Genomic DNA, 19,569 nt, shown 5'->3' with positions numbered 1-19,569 from the left:
AAACATGGACATTCAGGGATAAAATCTGGCCAGAATGCAGGGCTCCACTTCTTGTTCTCAGGGAAAACACTAAATGAGTTTCAGAGGTTTTGGCTCCAGGATGTGCCATAACCATAGGCTCTGTGAAGCACTGAACCTTCAGTCACTGTGCAGCTGAACCACCATGCTCCAGTTGCTGACCCAAGTTGTTCTCATTCCTGCTGTCCTCATATCACCAGGGCAGGTGTTCTGTGCTGCTCCATGCTGTGCTGTTCCTCCATGCCCAGCACACAGCACCCAGAAAGATTTGGAGGACAACCTGGCCTGGAATGATTTAGGTTGCAGCCTTGCTCCAGGTGTGCTGCAAACCGTCTTGAGCTACCAGCAGCACACAGGGTCTGAGGCAAAGTCCCGTGCACACCAGTCACAGAAAGAACAATGCCATGTGGGCAAGGAGGGAAGCGAGCCTGGAGAGCCTTGAATCAGAGCCTGAGGACAGAGGAGATGGCAGGAAGAAAACCCTGGCTGAGACATGACAAGGAGTAAAGCCTCTCACAAGGCTAAGTGCCTCAAGTCAGGACCCTGTGGGCACAGTGTGGGCTCAGCTCTGTGTGCCTCCTGCCCTCCTGTTACCATGGGCAGTGCATTTCCTCTGTGCCAGTGGCTGATTTCCCCACCAGCTCAGGATTTACTCATGGGAGGATTGCATTTTTTCTTTCATTTTAGCTGTCATTGAAATGCAGAGGCAAATATTAACAGTGTAATGGGACTATTTGGCAATTTAGTACTATATTGATAAATGTAAGTCAAGCAAGGAAAATGTAAAACAAACAAATGTGAAAGCGAGCTGATCTAAATTTAGAGCATACACTTTAACGTTTGCATTGCTTGTGATGCTTATTTCTGATGGCCCTGCACAGTGTGTGGGGGGGGAGGAGGGTTTCCTCATTTGTTTTGGGCATGCACTTATGCTTACTTTGTGTGACTTCCTTTGTTTCTGAAATTCTTCTACTAAACAGTGACATAGGAAGTGGCTGGTCACTGTCCCATGGATACAAATCCTGAAACTGAACAGAGAAATAAATAGGAAATGGATCCCAAAATGTTTTTTTCCCCATTGGTGCTTTCACCTGTGTTTATGTGGTACCATATTCTGTCCAAGTGGTTGTTTAAGTACAACAGGACTACCTATCAGTACATACATTGACCAATAAATTGTTACAACTTCATATACCAAGTAAGTAGAGCTCTTCTGTTTTGGAAAAATAAGCAACTCCTTTGTCTGTAGAGAACCAACTGCTTTTATATAATTTTTGAAGCATGAATTATATAAAGTGCATGTGAAAATATTTTAGTTATCTCTTTTTTATCTTTTCTCTCTGAATCTCTAATTCTCTCCTCCTCATTCCCACCCCTCTTGACAATAGTTTCTATCTTTGTTCCACAGCATACTATGCCTGCTAAGAAAACACATGCTTTAAACAGCTGGAAGTGACAACCTGCTGCCACAAGGCCTGCTCTGACATCTAACACTGTCACCCCAGGATTGCCTGCTGGCAGGGAAGATCCTCCTCAGTGGAACCAAGTCCTGATTGATGCCATCCTAAAGAAGACATGTAAAACATTCCTGCTGCCCCAGGAATATCACTTTCTCTCTGTTGACAAAAGGAGTTCCTAGCAAAAATACAGTGTGGAGACAGCACATAAAGGGATGTGAGACAAATCCAATCTTTGTATATAGATCAGCTGATATATCCCACCTGTTTTGTGAATGTTACTTTGATTGCCCAACTGTTGGTTGCCTTTTCTTTGTTATTGTAGCTTCCAGTCTTAACTTTTCTTTGACTCAAGAGCTATAGGAAGAATCACTGCATGCAGAAACCAGCTAGCAATACAGACTGCTCAGGAGTCATTACTTTTACAGGACATCCCTTCAGATGAATAAAAGACTTGGATCTAGGCTAAAGGAAATAACTCTTCAAGGATGGAGTTTGCCTGGTTTGCTCCTAAACAAACATTTGATAAGGAGTAGAAATTGTCTGTAGTAACTATCCTAGAAAGACAGTCTTTCCAGATACTACCCAGAAAGAAGGAACTGACATTTATAAAAACACAAAGTCTTAACTCAGACTTGTGTACTACCTACAGCAAGAAAAGGCTCTCTGGGAAAAAAAAGAGACTTGGAACTACAGAACATCAATCAAAATCCTAAAAGGATGATAAGTTGGGGAGGTCTCCTAGAAAAAGTTTTGTGTGTTTTTAAAAGTTTAGACTTGGTCTTGGATTTTGTCTACATGTGAGCTAAGTTTAAAAATGCATTTGCAAACCCTCTGTGAGATTTGTACAGGACACTGTAGGTGAATGACTGACTCAGGGACTCTGCTGCTGCTCTGCAGCTCTGGAGGCTGTGCAGGACTTAAAACAGCCCCCCCTCCAATTTCCATGCCCATCTCCAAAATAAATTCTTGGTAGAGGATCTGTACCCAAGAACATGCTTAGAGAGACAGAGCAGTGCAGTTTAACGAGCATCCTCCTCTCCTAGGTGGGGTTTATGTAAACACAGTTTGGTAAAAGAAAGGAAATAAGAAATGAGCAAATCAAGAGACAGGCTTGAGGTTTGGTGGGTGCCAAAGGATAATAGTTTTCTTCCATTTAGACCAGGCTCAACAGACTTGCAGTGAGAGACTCCTGCATACTAAGGTTTTTCTCTCTCCTCTTTTAGTCCTGAAATAGCAAAGTCTCATACTACCAACACAGAGGTCAGAGGTTGAGAAAGCCCCAAACTGAAGACTGCTCCTCTGGAAGTTATATAGTGCTGTCATAAAAACAAATGTCAGTATTAAATGTAAGTGCTTTACATCTTTAACACCACTATGTGGTGAATCCAGAGAAACGGAGCTGAGGAAGCACTAAATATGGTCAAAACTGCCACTTCCTTTTGTTAACTGAAAATACAAGCTATTTTATTTGCTCACTTTGCTGTTATTGACAGAGATGATTTGCCTCCCACGCTGAAACATTTCGGAATACAATATCATGCCTGTACCCTTACTGTGACTGTGCTGTGTAAAGCACCATGGTTTCATTCCCACTTTGATTGCAGCATTGCTCATGGAGACTGCTTTTTCCAGGCATTGTATCTCTTACTTCTGAGCTGTGAGAAATGACAGATCCAGCTTCTCAAACTGAGGGGAGGCACATCCTTCCCAGGGAACTTGGGATGTGCCCCTGAGAAATGCTCCTCTCTGCAGTCCCTACAGAAATGTAGGAAGCAAATCCCATGTGCAGAGAGATTTCTCTTTCTCCCTAAGCAGGTGGCCATAGTGCTCTTCCCCCTTTCTCCTGCACAAGGTGGCAATGTTTAGCTCATTAGAGAGATTGTCAAAAGTCCAGATGGATAATTTCTGAATACTCTAACCTTCCAAAATATTTTCAAGTATTCTAATCTTTGGGAAACAAGTTAGTATGGATTTCTACAAATATACAAGCTCTGGCAAGTCATTGCTCTTTTTTCCAGTCATAGGCTTTTTGAGGCCATTTACATCTCTACTATGTTACAAATTGCTCAATAATTGTTTTTGACAGGTTAAACTGCTAGTGAGTATAAAAGAAAATAATCCCAAGATAGTGAGCTGAACAGTTCAGTGATTCTCTAACACATTATGCTACTGGAAAGCCTTAAGGAGCTCAAGAGACAGGAATTCCACAGACCAAGGCTAGATATAACATAGGTTAAAACCCCAAATTACCCCCTAACCTTACAGCACCCATAGGAAACCGGAACTCTTCTGCAGAATTTTAAATTTGGAACATTAATAAAATAACTGCATTAGAATGCCATGATTTGTGTTACTAGTCCATGGAAACACTTTAATTCCTTTTTATCTCCTATGAGATCCTTCCCATAAGGATTTCTCTAAATTATACCTCCTGTCCTTCAGTGTTGTGGATTAATAATGCTTCACTAATGAGGATTAAATAGCTCAAGAATTCTGTGATGTGTGCAAACAGCAACACTGTAAGGCAAGATTTGTATTCAGAACCAAGAACTTTGTTCAATTTTCAAAGACCTGGAATTATGCTGCAGAACTTCTCTAGGCAAAATCTGACTGCCCTCAATGAAAGCTCTGCTTTTTTATTTGTGGGTTCATTACATTGAAAATCAGAAGTGAACAGGCTACTCAGATCCCATGACAATCACCTGGTCTCTCTGCAGCGTGTACATTAGCTTCTGTTTGGCTAAGATATCTGTGCCCTTCTTAACCTGGAGACCTCAAAAGATGAAGGCATCATCATTTCTTTTTGTAGTTCCTTGAAAATGTGAGTACAGTTTCTTGTTTCTGCTTGTTTGATTTCTACCTCCAGATGCTAATCCTTGTGACTCTAATTTAGGTTAAACAGCCCTTGAAAAAGGACTTATAGTCTATCCCAGTCACCTATGTATTGTCACCTATGTGTGATCTTCCTGATTATTTTTTCCTTATAAAGAGATGCTGACTCTGGCCCTCTAGTAATATTTGTTTTTCTACATGGAACCCAGCTTTTTATATCTTTCAAGTCACATCAAAAAGCATTACTGCGTTTAGTCTCACCAGGATGGTACACCTGGGAGGTGCCTTCTCAGTCCTATCAGCTGTTTCTCAGCTAATGCTTCTTTCAAACTCATCCTCCTGCTTTCTGCTACAGTATCACATTGGTGGGTTGTATTGGATTAATCTCCAAGCTGCTGTTTTCCAGGGAATTCTCCCTTCTGCAGAAGCATCCTTTTTAGCTTGTCTATTTGTTGCATTTTATGCATGGGCTCAGATGATCAGATATTCTATGGAGCATACCGGGTACCCTGCCCTCGTGCTCCCCCACTGCCCCAGGCTTTAATCCACGTATTTGCAGCTGGATCATTGATGAAAATGTCCAGTAGTTTCAGATGTTGTTTGAAATACATGCAATTTTTTCTGATTCCCAGAGGGGATGCCTGGCTCCAGCCCTTGATTAGCCCTAGCTGATCAGTCTATCTGCCACATTTTGTTTAATGTTCCCCGAACCAACCTCCCTAGAGCACTTTAAGAGTTCTGTAATAATTGCCAGTGATATCTCATTTTTGAGATCTGTTAGCTCATTTTTAATGCATGTTTCACTGAAGCCATAGAAGGCAAAATTTTTCATCTGAATATAAGGAAAATATTATCAAAATCCACACCACTGCCATTATCAACACATTCATAATCTCATTCAAAATCAGTTTTGCTGCATCAGCTATTTTTTTCAGAAAAACTGTGCTGATTAGCATTTATTACATTTCTGTCCCTTGAATCTCTATAATTTAAGTCCCTTATTAACTTTTCCATTATTTTGCCCAGGACTGACATAAGATTAAGAGTATAGTTTCTTACCCACATCAAGTTTTTTAAGTCTTCGGAAAATGTTATTAGATTAGCTATTTTACCCCACATGTCATGATTTTGAAAAAGAATCACAAGGCCAGAGGTGCCCTTTTAAATAGCCTCTTTTCAGATTTGTAGAGTCTGCTGATTAAAACTTACATCTTCCTTCTTTGATATCAACCGAGAAACTTCATTGAACACTTCTAAATCATTACAGGCAATTTTTTTGCCTTCACCTGGAAACAGCCTAACACTTGATTAGGGTCTGAAGGATTGGGCTCTGATTTGACTGGAATATTCCACTGCAGCATATGGCTGTATTTAATTTCTGAGCTCTTCTTTTCTCTGTCTGTGTAGTAGAGGGATGGATACTACAATCCCACTGCAATCAACTGCAATAGTTCTTCAACAGGTTTGGGTCCAACCACAATTGAATTATGAATGAAAAAAGCTGTTGAAATGATCTTTGCAGCTCCCCCACATCTCCTTACTATTCCTGAACTAACAGTAGGAAGCCAGCATCTGGAAAAGATGAATCACTTCCATTTACAATTTTAGCAAACTGATATATTAGCTGTGATAGAGGAATTTTGATACTTTAGGAGGTGTGAATCTGTGAGTTTTTTACTGAGTGCAAACAGAGGAATGCAGGGTGCAGATGCCAAATTTCTACTTTATGTTACCAAACTACTCCTAATTTGACAAGTATAAATAAACATATACTGAGGTACAAGTTTACCTGTTACCCAAGAACTGCAGTAACTCTGTGTGGAAGGACTCTTCTCTGTACTCTGTTGCTCTGTTTTAGGCTGCTAATAAGAACAGTTGCTTGCTTTTGCATCAATAAAGGATTAAGACTTTTAGGTTCTGCTGAAATAAGCCTGCAGTCTTTATGCTGCAATTTCAGAGCACTTCATCAGAGGGACAGACTTAGCAAAACAATAAGTATGCTATCAATTTTACCTTATCAGAATAGCTAACACAAGCATGCTGCTAGGAAAAGTCTGGCTGGTTTTAGCGGTACACAGGCTGCATTTTCAGCACCGGTTTTGATCCTGAAGTACTCTGGAATGCCCCAAAAGGTGTCATGTAAGTATCTCTCATTTATGATAAAGAAGTGTCAGTGTAAATTCTGAAGCAAAAATTGCAAAGCTGGATTTCATGTCCAACAGTAGATTTCCAAACAATATGCTTTGTACTGTGGTCATGTTTCAGTGCTGAGCTGTGTGATTTATCCTACAGATGTCATTGCACACTCTCAGATTACTGTGAACTTCAGACATTGATATAAACATTTTATTAAGTTGTTCTAATGCACTGCTGCCATGATGAAGCTCTGGAAGTACAATTGATTTGGCTTGAATGTTTGAGTAAGATATTTCACAATGGCTTCAGAAGTAACTCCAAAGTAAAAATACTGTGAAAAACAAACAAACAAACAAACAAACGTTCAAAACCCCACCTTTAAAGAGGAATGAAGGGTGTGGTTGTGTGGAGAGCTTAAACTCGAAGCTAGGCAAGTAAGAACTGAAATTTATTGCCACATTGGGACAAACAGCGAGTGTGTCACAAGGTACTGGCCTCAAGGCAGCTCCCTGCCAACAGGGCTGCACTGGAACTCCTGCCCTGTTGCTAAACATCAGAGAGAGGTGAGAACTAGAGGCAATCACCTGAGGCAGTCAAATTGCCCCTTGGACTCCCTGCAGCAAGATACAGAGCAAAGCTGCTCTTGTGCAAGATTCCCCACAAAGCCAGCTGGGGCAGGAGGAGTGTTGAAACAATCCCACTCCATGAGCTTCTTGCTGTTAAGGCTGGCTCTAGACTGGTACAGCTTCCTTTAAATGCTGTGAAAGTTAATTCCACCTTTGGCAGCAGCAACAACTTTTGAGATGGACTCCATTCCCCAGGCTCCAATCTGCGCTCTCCCGCCCCACAGTCAGGACTGGGGTGCTTTAGTTACATGGGATTACAACTAAAATCACTGCATCCTCTCCCTGATGCCAGTTAGCACAGGACAGTAACAAGCACATGACTAACTGTGGTTTATATTGGATTAGATCCTTAGAATAAGGTAGCTACTACCTAAATGGTAACTGAGCCATAGCCTTGTAGATGGCTGAAAAACTAGCAGACCCATGTCTAAGCTCTTTTTTACAGCTCCATGAGTGATCCTGGGTATTCCACAGCACTCAGCTGCTTCTTCTGAGATTAAGGTAGAAGAAGGAGGAAGGAAGAGCTGGCACTGTCCTCTAGGGACATTTGACTTGGTATGTTAATGCTGACAATTTTAATTACCCTTATCTTTTTTATCCCTCTCTTCCATACTGCAGAAACCTTAGCCAGCTCAGTGGAGAAGCAGAAGAAGATTGGGAGCAGTTTTTATGCTTTTCCTGGAGGAGATGAAGAATACTATTTACCTATGACCTTAAGTAAGAATATGCAGATTCAATTTAATAACCAGCTAGGAAAATACACACTGCCTGTGCTTGAAATTGGACCCATCCAGCCACTGAAGAGTTTGGCAAATGTCTTCTTTCACGTTTGTGTGGGGCATATCAGTGGTCAGCTCCTCAGGCATTTGCTAAGACTAGTGCTCATTTCAGATAGTTCTTGCCATTTCAGCTCTGGGAAAAGCTCACTTTTTGTACCTCTATGAAGCACTATTTAAAAGTCAAAGACTTCTGGTTACCTGGCAACCTATAAATGAAGTCTTTGGAAAAGGAACCTGAAAGGAGGGACCTATTGAATATCAGTCGTCTTTCTACATTGTAAATGAAGGTATCTCACAAAAGATGTCAAATATAAATGGGTCTTTCCACTCTGGGACTAGTTTCTAGTCAGAAGTATTAGCAAAATACAAAAATATAGATATGTTTATATGAATAAGTAAAGATGGTAAACCTTTTCCCTATCCTGACCTTTTCATTATCCTGCCCTGGCAGGTGTAACTTGACCTGAGCTGCAAAGAAGCTTTGGCTCTCTTAGAAAGGCTGCAAGTGTTTAACATAATTAATTTAACCATAGGAACAGTCAGAGGAGTGTGCTTGGGCAACTGGTGCAGCCAGGGCACTGCAATTTCCCCATTTCAGGCTTCAACCCTGAATGGAAATATTGCCCTCACCCATCCGATCAGGACCTCAGCACTGGTGTCTGTCCAGTTAACAATACCTTGAGAGAACATTCTTATCTTAATTCCTCCTGTAATTCTGAAGCATAACCTGACTCTAATGTGAGCTAGAGAACAGTATGAGTGTTAGAGAAAGCAGGATGAAAACTAAAGTGTGAAACACTAAACAGAGCTTTCTGAATTGGGTGGTGAGCCAGGGCACAAAGGCTGCTCCTTCCCCTTGCCATTCCTTGCTAAGCACAGGAGGAAGCTCAGGCTGTTCTCTGCAGATGCAGCAGCAGCAGCACACTCCCAAGCAGCTGAACACAAATAACACACAGATGTCTGATTTGGTATTAATATCATTTCAGATGTACATTAGAGGGGCAGATGTATAATCTGGGACTACATCCAAATTGTCTTCTAAGGCGGTAAGATAATCAGTAAGAATTTCTTGCTTTTTATTGTTGCTCATTCTTGCTCCTGTCCCTTAAAAACTAAAGCAAAGAAAAAGGAGAAAATAAAATAGTAACAACCTTCAAAAAAAAAAAAAAAAAAAAAAAAAAAAGCGCCAAACAAAACCCAGAACAAAACTAAACAAAAAAAAACCAAAAAAACCCAAAAAAACCCAAAAAAAACCCAAACAGACTGAAGCATCAGTGTTGATACAGTTCTATGTCATATTATCAGACTTGATTATGTCTGGAAGTGCAATGGCTTTTGAAGTAAACAAACATTTAAACCTGCCATGTCGTAAAATGACCTTATTTAACTGAGGATCAGACCCCACTTAACAGCTAGTGCTTATAAAGAAGAGCAGGGTCCTAAAAAGTGTTTAAATGTTTCCTTTCACAGTTCCCATCAACAGTTACCCCTCAGTCTCCCGCAGAGGTGTCTGTTCTCTGCACTCTGGGTTGAGAGCACCATAGGAAGGCAGGTGTCAGACAGGACACAGTGTTTATAGAGTTACTTCCCATTGATAGAAGTAGTGAAACAGAAATGATAAAAGTTCACCTCCCTGTAAAAATTCAGAGTAAGGTGGGATGCCAACGATCCTGCATTGTTCCCAATTGCCCACACTCTTATGAAAAGAGCTATAAAGCTGTTAGAGAAGTTTTCACGTGTTCCTTTTGAATTATATAGATCACCAGGTATAAGTGTAGGGAAATAGTCTGGAAGGAGGAAAAAATCCCTGCCTGGCTTAACCTCACCTGTAACAATATTCTTCAGGCTGTCTTGAAATAATACAGAATAGTTATTAAAAAAAAAATGAAGCTTCTTCCTGCTGCTTCATTTTTACTATACAAACAAGAACAATAAAAGGCTTTGCAGAGGTGCAATCAAAATTCATTCTTCCTGGTGGGTTTTTTTTTTTTTTCTTTTTTTTTGAGGCCAGCTACCGAAGTCACTGTGCTGGAAGATGCTAACAAGAAAGAGGACTATTTTGAGGTTTGTTATCTACATTACAACAATGGCAAGTTCATCAATACAGATAGGAAAAAGATCTGCCAGAGCTACTATATGAAAGTTATACAGTACTTTCATCCCTGGCAGGGCACGAGAACTATGGAGTCTTGTGGTAGAGTAATGACAATAATATCAGACTCTATTTTTCATCTTCCCCCAAAACCCAAGCCCTGAACCCAAAGCTGTTTTTCCCAAACACATCATAAAGCCCTTTTGATGACTGAGAGCTGTGATACTGAATTCATGAGAGCAACAGAGTGCTGGCCTGGGTTCCATTATTGGTGAAAAGATGGGAAACAATCAGATCACTGCTGACAACTTGAAAGCCTAGCAGGAGAAATAAGAAAGTACAACAGGATTTCACAAATCACTAGGTCCATAGTGATAAAAATGTTTTACTTACTTGGAGAGGAGGAAATAAAATTTTTCTAATCCTGAATCAGAAGCTGTGTTCTAGCTGAATGCAGTAGTCAGATCCAACAGACATAAAATACTCAGGAAAGAAAAATAATCAAATTGGAAACAGCTACAGATTACTGTAGTAACAAGATGAAAGTCTACCAAGTATCATTCAGCCTTTAGAATGTAGAGATGGATGCAGAAAAAACTGAACCCTGTCTTATTCTGTACTATTTAAAGTTATGCTCTTAAACCCAGAGACCTTTTGTAAGATTCTTGCAGCTGAAATCAGAATTAAGACTCCGGTTAAATTTAGCAGATGCCCACAGGTATCCCATAGAGTATAATTAGTCATCTGGAAACTGAGGTGAAGGAAAAAATATTCTATTATAATTATTTTCATTTTCCTAAGACAAAAAAAGCATGAGCGGATTAAACAAGCATATATCAAATACCATCAGGTAAACTTCTTCACAGAGTTCAATAAAAACTTAACAGAATGCAGCTGAATGCCTACAGTATAGTACTCTGCACCATGCAGTGCAATAATTATGCACAATTAAAGCCTACTGTGCAATTTTGTTTCCATAAAAGCTCACTGACTCACACCAATTGAAAGATCTAAAACGACCTACTACAGAATCACTTCCCACAATTAAATGTCAATTCACAATTTCATCTCTATGGCCAAAATACATTTCTCAGTTTGGTCTGATCTTTTCACAGATGTGGTATTTAAAGCTTAGACACTGAAGAATTGAACAAGAATTTGCATTAAAATAGCTTAGAGAACACGTCCATGTTTCATTTCTAGGAAACACGCTTCTAGTTCCAGTCTTGGAGGCTCATAGCAGGTATTGAATAATTAAGACCATCACGAAATTTTGCAAAAATATCTTAGAAATATAGGAAAGCTGTGCTCACACTGTATGAGAATGAATAGTGTATGTTTATTTATTTGTATGAAATCCACAGTGTTTAAGTGCAGGCTTATGTCTGTTATTTGATGCTGGACAATGCATTTCACCCACGCATTTACTTGGAGTACTACACACGTCAGCTGAATATTGTTCCTTTGCAGAATATATTGCAAAAAGTAAGAAATTTAAGACTTAGTCTTAAATTAAAAGTAAAAGTACTCCTAGGGGTCAGAAATTTACACAGATTCCAAAAAGGCACAATGATGTGAGCTGGAGAGGGAGAAATCCCATGAGAACATAACAGGTATTTTAGTCTCTTTCAGTAGAGAGCATTTTAGATCTAAAGGTGATGTAGAAAAGGGACATAATATATCCACTTATATTTGTAGATGTCCAACATTTCCCCAAAAAGTGTTCTTTTATCCCCATTGTTGAAAAATGTGTTTTCCCACTGGCTTCAGTAAGGTTATAATTTCATTCTTTGTACAGTTTCACAACTGGGGCTCAAGGGATCCTGAACAACACTGCTCTTGCACAGATAAAAACTCATAAAGGGTCAGTTTCCAGTGATGATAAATGTTGTCAAATTTTTACTAAAAAAGTATTATTAGGTCTAAATTTATCCGAATAAATATAGCAAATATTACCAAGAAATATGTGTGCTGTTAAATATGAAATATGTGTGCTGATCATGAGTAAAAAACAAAAGGAGAATGAACCAAAAAAATCAGTGAAACAAAGATGATATGCCAAGATTAAAAATAGATCCTTAAAAAAAAATACAGAGGTGGTACTTATTTTCCAATCCCTTTGGCATAGCTACGTAAGATTTTTGTTAGGCATCCATATAAAGATGAACACAAAACAATTTGCTGCTTCTCCTGACTTATCCTTCTCAAGAGCTCCTGAGATAGTGGGACATTACCCAGATCTCATCAACCTGATACTTGAAGAAGTCACGACCAGACACAGAAGTAAAGATAAAATAATCTGAAATCCTATTTCCATCAACTTGAACAACCTACATACCACCAGGTAAGCAGATTTTTAATTCCTGATAGTGTCCTCTCCTTGATAGGTATCCTTTTCCTTCTGTAAACCACTCTTCTTAATGTTATCCCTTTTCTCCAAAGAGAATCTGGCTTAGCTGCTAAGCCAGTGGCTTTTTCAGCTGAGGGGCAGGAGAAAAGCTCTGAAAGCAGCAATTTAAAGCAGCCTGGCTCTCATGCAAACTTGCAGTCCCTGAGTGGCTTAGACAATCTGCTGTCACTGTAATTCGTCAGCTGTCAGGCTGCAAGCAAGAATTACCTCTAGACAAGGAATTTTTTTTTTGCTGTTCTGTACGTTTGCTTTATTTAGTTTTCAAGAAAGATAATTTTTGGAGAAACAGCAACTCTGGCCATTTGAATTCACTTCCTTTTTTATGCAGGAGAGCAGTTTATACTACTGCTAGTAATATCTGAAAGTAATATGTGATGGACATGTTCTTCTTTGGTAAAAAAGACTACTCAAAGATGCATGTTATTGTTAAATTATTTTGTATTTAATACTTTATATTTCAGGTTCTTTAGCTCCCCCCCTCTTTATATCATCAAAAATTCTTACTCGAGTAAAAAGTTACTATGTTTGGACAAAGAAGCCAAAGTTTCTTCCTCAGAAAATCATGATTCAGAGATCATGGACTCCTTCCACTGGAGCCATCGGGTTTGTTCTACTTTCAGAGTATACTTACCCAATCAAACATTACCATATGTTATCACATTCAGTCACCTCAGGCCTGGCTTGCAAGACAACACAATGTCCTGCAAGGAAGGATGATGAAGGTTTTGAATTTTAAAATTCAATTCACATTTGTACATTAAATTTCAAATCAGAGAATGCAGGAAACTAAAAGACCTTGTTGCTGTTACCAAAAGGAATGCTCTGGGACATGGAACTCTACCCAGATAGCCAGAGAGCAGAAGCAGGAGCAGCTATACAGGGCAGAGAGAGATCTGTTATCCATTTGCCTCTGCTCTTTGAGCCTCAGGCTGGATTGCTATGAGGGAGTGGGCAGGGCATACCTTTTCCAGCGAATGCCTTTCCTCTTAGATCCATGCACAGCTTAACCCAGTGGGGTGCAGTTGACCAAACCCAGATTTAGGCTTGCATGATTAGGGACAGAGGCAATATCTGTACCTGCAAATTTCAGCATCAGCCTTGAAATCTTTCCAGTGCAGGGTCAAGCTCAAGTAAGCCCACTAAACACCTTACCAAGCCAAACAAAGCCACACTGCTGTTGCCAGCACAGCAATAGCTGCTGGGAGTGAATTCTCAGGCTTCAAAAAGAACACACATACCTGGCCAACTCCAAGTGCAATCAACCCTCTCCAAGCCTAAGACACCAGAGGGGTACAGGAACAGAACAGCTCCCAGTTTGTGAAAGCACACATGTGCCAATAACCAAACTAGTAATCTCTGTAGTGTTTTTCTGACCTTATTTACATGATCACATTGATGAGCATGGAGTGTCAGCTGTGTGGGGTGGCATCCTGCTAAAGCCAGGGGTAAAATAAATTTAGTAGGGATCCATGGAGGTCACACTGTAATATTCAGATGAACCCAAGTCAATGTTAAAGGGAATCTGTGGAGTCCACATAAGCAGATCAGCATGAAACAGAACCAATATAAGCTTATGTTAGTAAGATTATGACTTCAAGGCCATATTTTGGCAGGTCCCTGAGAGCCACTTTATATCATTTAGGCAACAGCAGAACACCGTATCCACAAGGCCACCAAAGGACAAGGTTATAGAAAGACAGAGGATAAGACATTCCTTCATGGAGAAAGAATAAACAAACACAACCAGCTACCCCTCCAATGGCTTTGAAAGCCTCTTCTCTCCACGCTGCACTAGAAACTCCTCGTACCCACTCACACCTGTAGGTCCATGACAGGATTCCTGGTTCCTACCTGATCCTCTTGTTCTCAGGAAGCTGCAGCACAGCTGCATGTTGTACCTTACATACCTGGACCTCTTTCCTAAAGTGAATTTGAATGACACACTTCAGTGTGATGATCTATTAATGCAACACATGGATCTTCTCCCTTTCTCACTGGCTCAGTTTAGCTGCCTGTAAAGCCAAGGAGGAATCCTTGGTATTGTGTCAGCTATCAGGCTTGGCTTCCTGCCTTTATCTTGTAATTTTCTGGATATTTTAATAATTGTGCATAATATGATATTGCTATTTAGATAAACCAACTTATACATTGCATTTTGATAACTGGTGGATAACTAAACACCTAAAGAGTGAATCACTTTCCTAATTGTTGACTCATACTTCACTAAAAGGTGTCTTTACCTTTCTATCGCTAAATAAATGATAATTGTACTGGGTGAATAAAACTTGACTCTGCATATCAGACCAGCTATTAGCCTGGAAAATTCTATACACTGCTGTTTGAGAAAGATGGACATTTACAGGCCATCAACTAGAGCCAAGTAGTTCAATTAGTTGTATAACCTTCCTCTCAGGCAACTGCAGGCAAAGAAATTTTGCCAGACCTGGATTTGAAATCAAAGAACAGATGACCAGTAAAGGAAGCTGTGAATAAAATTATCATGCTAATTAAGAGTAAATAATTTTTGCAGTGTACATAACCAATTCTTAAAAGGATGTTCTGCAGACAGAAAACAGTAGCAAGCACCTACTTACTTTGCAAAAGGATCAAGACTAGTGACATAAAAACTTTCTTCAGGAAAAACAACATTAATAAGGGTCAAGGACAGTCTGTCCTTCTGTTCTTCTGGCGTGTTTTGTTGAACCCTATCCAGAAATTTATAGCCAGCATGTAGACATGAAATTACTAAACCCAGGAAGCTATGCACTTCAGTTACTATTAGTAATAACATTGTTAACGTGAATATCATTCTAAAACAAAACTGTTTTGGGAAGTAGTATTAAAAACACCATTCCAAGTACAGTGCAGGGAAGAGCTGAAGCAGTAATTAGAATAGAAATGGAAAGATAAAGTTTAAAACTCTGCATTACTTTTGAGGTGGTGGACAATAAAGAAGTCATGTTAAGTATGAAGAATTAATTCATATGATCCATATTGGATTGACAGAGATTGACAAATCTCTGTTCCTTCTACTCTCTCACTTTTACTGTAACAAGCCTCAGGTATATTTCTTCCTTCTAGTCATACAAATTTTAATTTGCTACCAGAAAAATCTACAGAAAAGTTACAAAATCAAATTAACAGAAAATAAGTACCCTAAAGGTCGCATTTAGAGACAGTTATTTACCCATTGTAGAGATTAACTGCAGATTATCCAATAAAGTCAGATTCTTTTATTGATAGCACAGCTCCATTCAAATAAATGAAGGCCATGCCTTTGACGCCCAGTTGATCCAGCCTGTAACATTCTTAGAAGAAGTGGAATTTTGTTCACCTGAACAGAGACTCAGTGGGATGCCTCTGAGCAAAAAGTTGTAAGTCAGCGTTCACAGCAAGCCCAGTTTCACACCACACCTGCTGAGATGTTTCAGCTATCCTGAATTCTCCAAAAGTCTGCTTTGTCTGCAAAGGAAGGTGAAAACCCCTCCCAATACAGCAGCAAATTAAGAAGAGGGAAAGGGACATCCTATATTTAAAGCCCATAAAGCACAGAGAAATCTCAGCTCAGCAGGACAGTGAGAGTGTGGGCGAGGGGTAATTTTTTAGATATACCTTCAGAGAGCTACAATTTACATGTAAGTAATTATCCCTTCTGTAAAAGACACACATTTCAGACTCCCAACTTTTGGAAGCCAGACTGTCTCCAAGGAGTAACTTGATGCATACAAAGATGGGAAAAAGAAAAACCCAGTAGGTTTGTGGGACTACCAGATGATTAAAAACCAGACAAAAAACACACCAGGGTACCACTCACCAGCAGAGTCCATTTACCAGTAGAGGAATTTCTCCTACCTAACCTGAGCTTGGTGATTTGCAGAATGCAGGAAAAGCATTTTTAGAGATCCATGAATAGGTTTAGAGGCAACAAGGTGGCTCAGAGGAAGCAAACATTCAGTTTCAGTAGATTGTGGGTGGAGAGTGATGAAATATTATTGCTAGCAGGATGTTTTCCAAATTTTTTTTACTATATGCAGATTTTTCTAAGACAGAAAAATAAATATGCAGACATCTCTTGGGTGTTTTGATGCTGCAAGGTGTGTCTGGGCTAAGGGGACACAGAACATAAAAATTATTTCAATGCTTTAAAAATGAATAGCTTATAGAGTAGATAAACATGGAAAATATTTCATCTTCCAGCTTTGGGATTTACTGGTAACTACCTTAAGGGGCAGAATTAGAGATGGCCAGAGGGAGAGGACTCATTTTGAATGTGTGCCACCCTATTTACATCTGTGCTTCTTGGCTCATTTCTTTTCCTGGTCTCCTACAGATGTGAGTTTGGGGGACCCTAGGCCAGTTCCTCAAGCACTGTGAATCTCAGCCATAGTTTCTAACATTTCCACATCTCCATTACCATGGCTCTGTACCCTTTGGTACACGCACAGCTTCTGTAGTAGCAGCAATTGAGGCAAACTGACATTTGTTTCACTGAAGAAATAAGTCTTTTAGCTGTTTGGAGAAATCCCTACTCTCTTTTTAAAACAGCTAAAAGACTTCCTTTAAAAATCTAGCAAATAGCAGTTAATCTTCCTTGGTGTCTCTCTTGTGACATCTGTATTAAAGGTCCTGGCCCAGCACTGGCAATAGCACTGATGTCTTAGTGCTGGCATCTGTAGTGAAGACTGATTAAGGACTTCGGGAAGCAAACTGACTGCCCAAGTAGCAAAGGTCAGACAGGGCAGAAGGAATTAGGGAGATTTAAGGGACTATGAGAGACAAGATGGCAATATTGCTGCAGGGCCTGAGCTGAGAGCTGTAGTTATTGCTTCCTTAAGAACTGAGGTGTTCTTAAGGACACATGAAGTACAGTTTTTTGCCCAAGCCCTGCAGCAACTGTGCCAACACTTTGTTATCCTGTTTTCACCTCATAAAAGAATAAAATTGCAATCACTAGCATAATTTTAGGAAGGGGAAAACTCAAACCACTGAAAGGTGAAGGAACTTCCCCAAGTATAATCAGTAATGATAAGGAAGGGGAAGAGGTAGTATTGTGTCTACTTGTGACATTCAAAGCATCACATAAAAGACTGTGTCCTTGGAACAGGTCAAATTCAGGACACTATGGAATTGACTGTAACACTGTAGAGTTTCTCTAAGAGTCCATTTTGTGTTGAATTTACATTCAAGCAACCTTTATCTTGAAACTATTATCCTCTCCTGAAAACCAAACTAAGCAGGAAGTATAATGTTCTCTAAACATATAACAAAATATTGTTATGTGGAACAAGAAGCTTTGTTAAGGAGTTCTCTTCAAGACACAGTCCAAGGCCAACATAAACTTCAGATTTAAATAGTCTGGCACGTGAGGAGAAATATGCAAAGCCAGTATTCACAACTCCTCTGTACTTGTGCCTCTTTGCTGTACCGCTAGGGTGACTGTTGCCAATTTTTCAGACAATTTAGAATTGAACAGTCTTTTTCTAAACCTGTGAGAGAGGGAAAAAGAAAAAAAGAGAGAAGTTAAGAACTTATAAAGGGGCACATAAATGTGTCAATTTTGGAAATCATCTGCAAAGGAAGGAGGTAGATTGGCAGGTATAATGGCAGACCAGAGCCAGAAAGCAGAGATACATCATTAAAAGCATTAACTAGGTGTTTTGAGGAATTACTCTGGCAGAGCGCCAAGGCAACAGTAGGATTATTTCATGACAGACTCCATGTGTCATCAAACTTTTATATCAGTTAGACCCTGAAAGTGAATTAGTGTTTTTAAAATAATGAAACACTTCTACCATTTAAGTTTTTTGTGTGTTTTGAAACTTAAACTGTGAGAATCTGATTTCACAAAAATTGTTCTGTCTCAAAGCTTTATTGAGAACTCAGCCTCTTACGCTACCCTCAAGTATAAAAGGAACAGACAAGGACAGGAATAATTTCAACTCAGGCTGACTCCTTTTGCAGGAGCTCAGGTGCACCTCATTTACTGAAAATCCATTACACATCTAGTTCTGAAGGGCTGTTCATTCCCTTACCATGGCTCTCCATCAGCTCCTGCCAGATCATCACTTTGTTCTTTCTCTTGTCTAGGTTAGGCTGGTCCTGATTGCCCCTTTATATCTGAGAGAGGATGCTGGCTTAGTCCATAACCATTTCCTTGAGAAAAACATTTTGGTAAGAGTTTTTTTTACCCTATTCTAGGAACACATTTTTCAGGAGCTTCTCTTCCTACACTTGAAATTCAGTATGGCAAACACATTCCTGTATGGATGGTAGTGAATCCAACTTCAATTTTAAGCACTGGGGAAAACATCACATGCAAAAGAGTGACAGATGGAGATGTATCAGCTTTTACCTAACAGTGAAGAGGGGAGGTAGAAGTCAGTGTTGGCACTTCTGTCAAAATCTGTTTTTAATAAAAGACATTTGTTAAATTACTGACACATTTCCATAATATTTTAAAATATTTATACTATGAAATAATGATGTCCTCTCAATTAGTGAAAAGAGTAAGGAAATACATAAAAAGGCAAGGAGGACTTGGGGAAAGGTATGCATGAGACCAAACTCCACTCATTGTGGTCCTTTCCTCCTCATCTCCCATTTCTCTGAGATTACCACATGCCCCATGGTCAGAAATCTCTCACTTGCCTGTTTGCCTGTTACTTGATTTTTTAAAAAAATTTTATGTATTTTTTCCTTCCAATGGGATTAAAAAAAAAAATTACACTTACTGGCAGATAAGCTTCTTTCTAAATGGGAACACTGTTACAGACAGATAGAATGTTCTTTTATGTTTATGAATCTTCCTTTGCATTGTGTAAACGCACACTCACAGTGTAATCATGAGTTTTCCATCATCATTAGCAGCAGGATCCTAGAAGTTAAATGAAAGCAGCCTAGGAAATGGTCCAACACTGGAAGGTTCCCACAAAGAAAAGCCTAGTTGGATAATTAAGGAAACTTTAAGATATGAACATCATGTCACAGCAAATTATAACATACTAGGTAACGCTACCAAAAAACAGTCCTGAAAACTTTTAAAGCCATAAACTAGAACAACTGGCTTTTCTTTTGCATAAGCTTGAAGCAGGGGCTGGGAGCAGAGGGGGGAAAATGAGGGTAAGAAAGGAAGAGGAGTTCACACTGAGGTAATAAGCCACTGTTTCTTTGGAAACCTTAAGCTTTGTCCAAGTTTTTTAAAATCAATATAAATGGA

General features: G+C 39.5%; 1 protein-coding gene across 1 annotated transcript in view; it reads left to right on the top strand.

The window, feature by feature from the left end:
- Nucleotides 1-19,569, top strand: part of ACTR3 (actin related protein 3) — a 192,144-nt gene that overhangs the window by 96,776 nt on the left and 75,799 nt on the right. The window lies entirely within an intron of this gene.

This window comes from Manacus candei, unplaced genomic scaffold (assembly GCF_025592945.1).
Source record: "Manacus candei isolate 608988 ecotype Guabito, Panama unplaced genomic scaffold, ASM2559294v1 h1tg000077l, whole genome shotgun sequence".
Taxonomy (NCBI): Eukaryota; Metazoa; Chordata; class Aves; order Passeriformes; family Pipridae; genus Manacus; species Manacus candei.
This window is presented reverse-complemented; position numbering and strand designations above follow the sequence as displayed.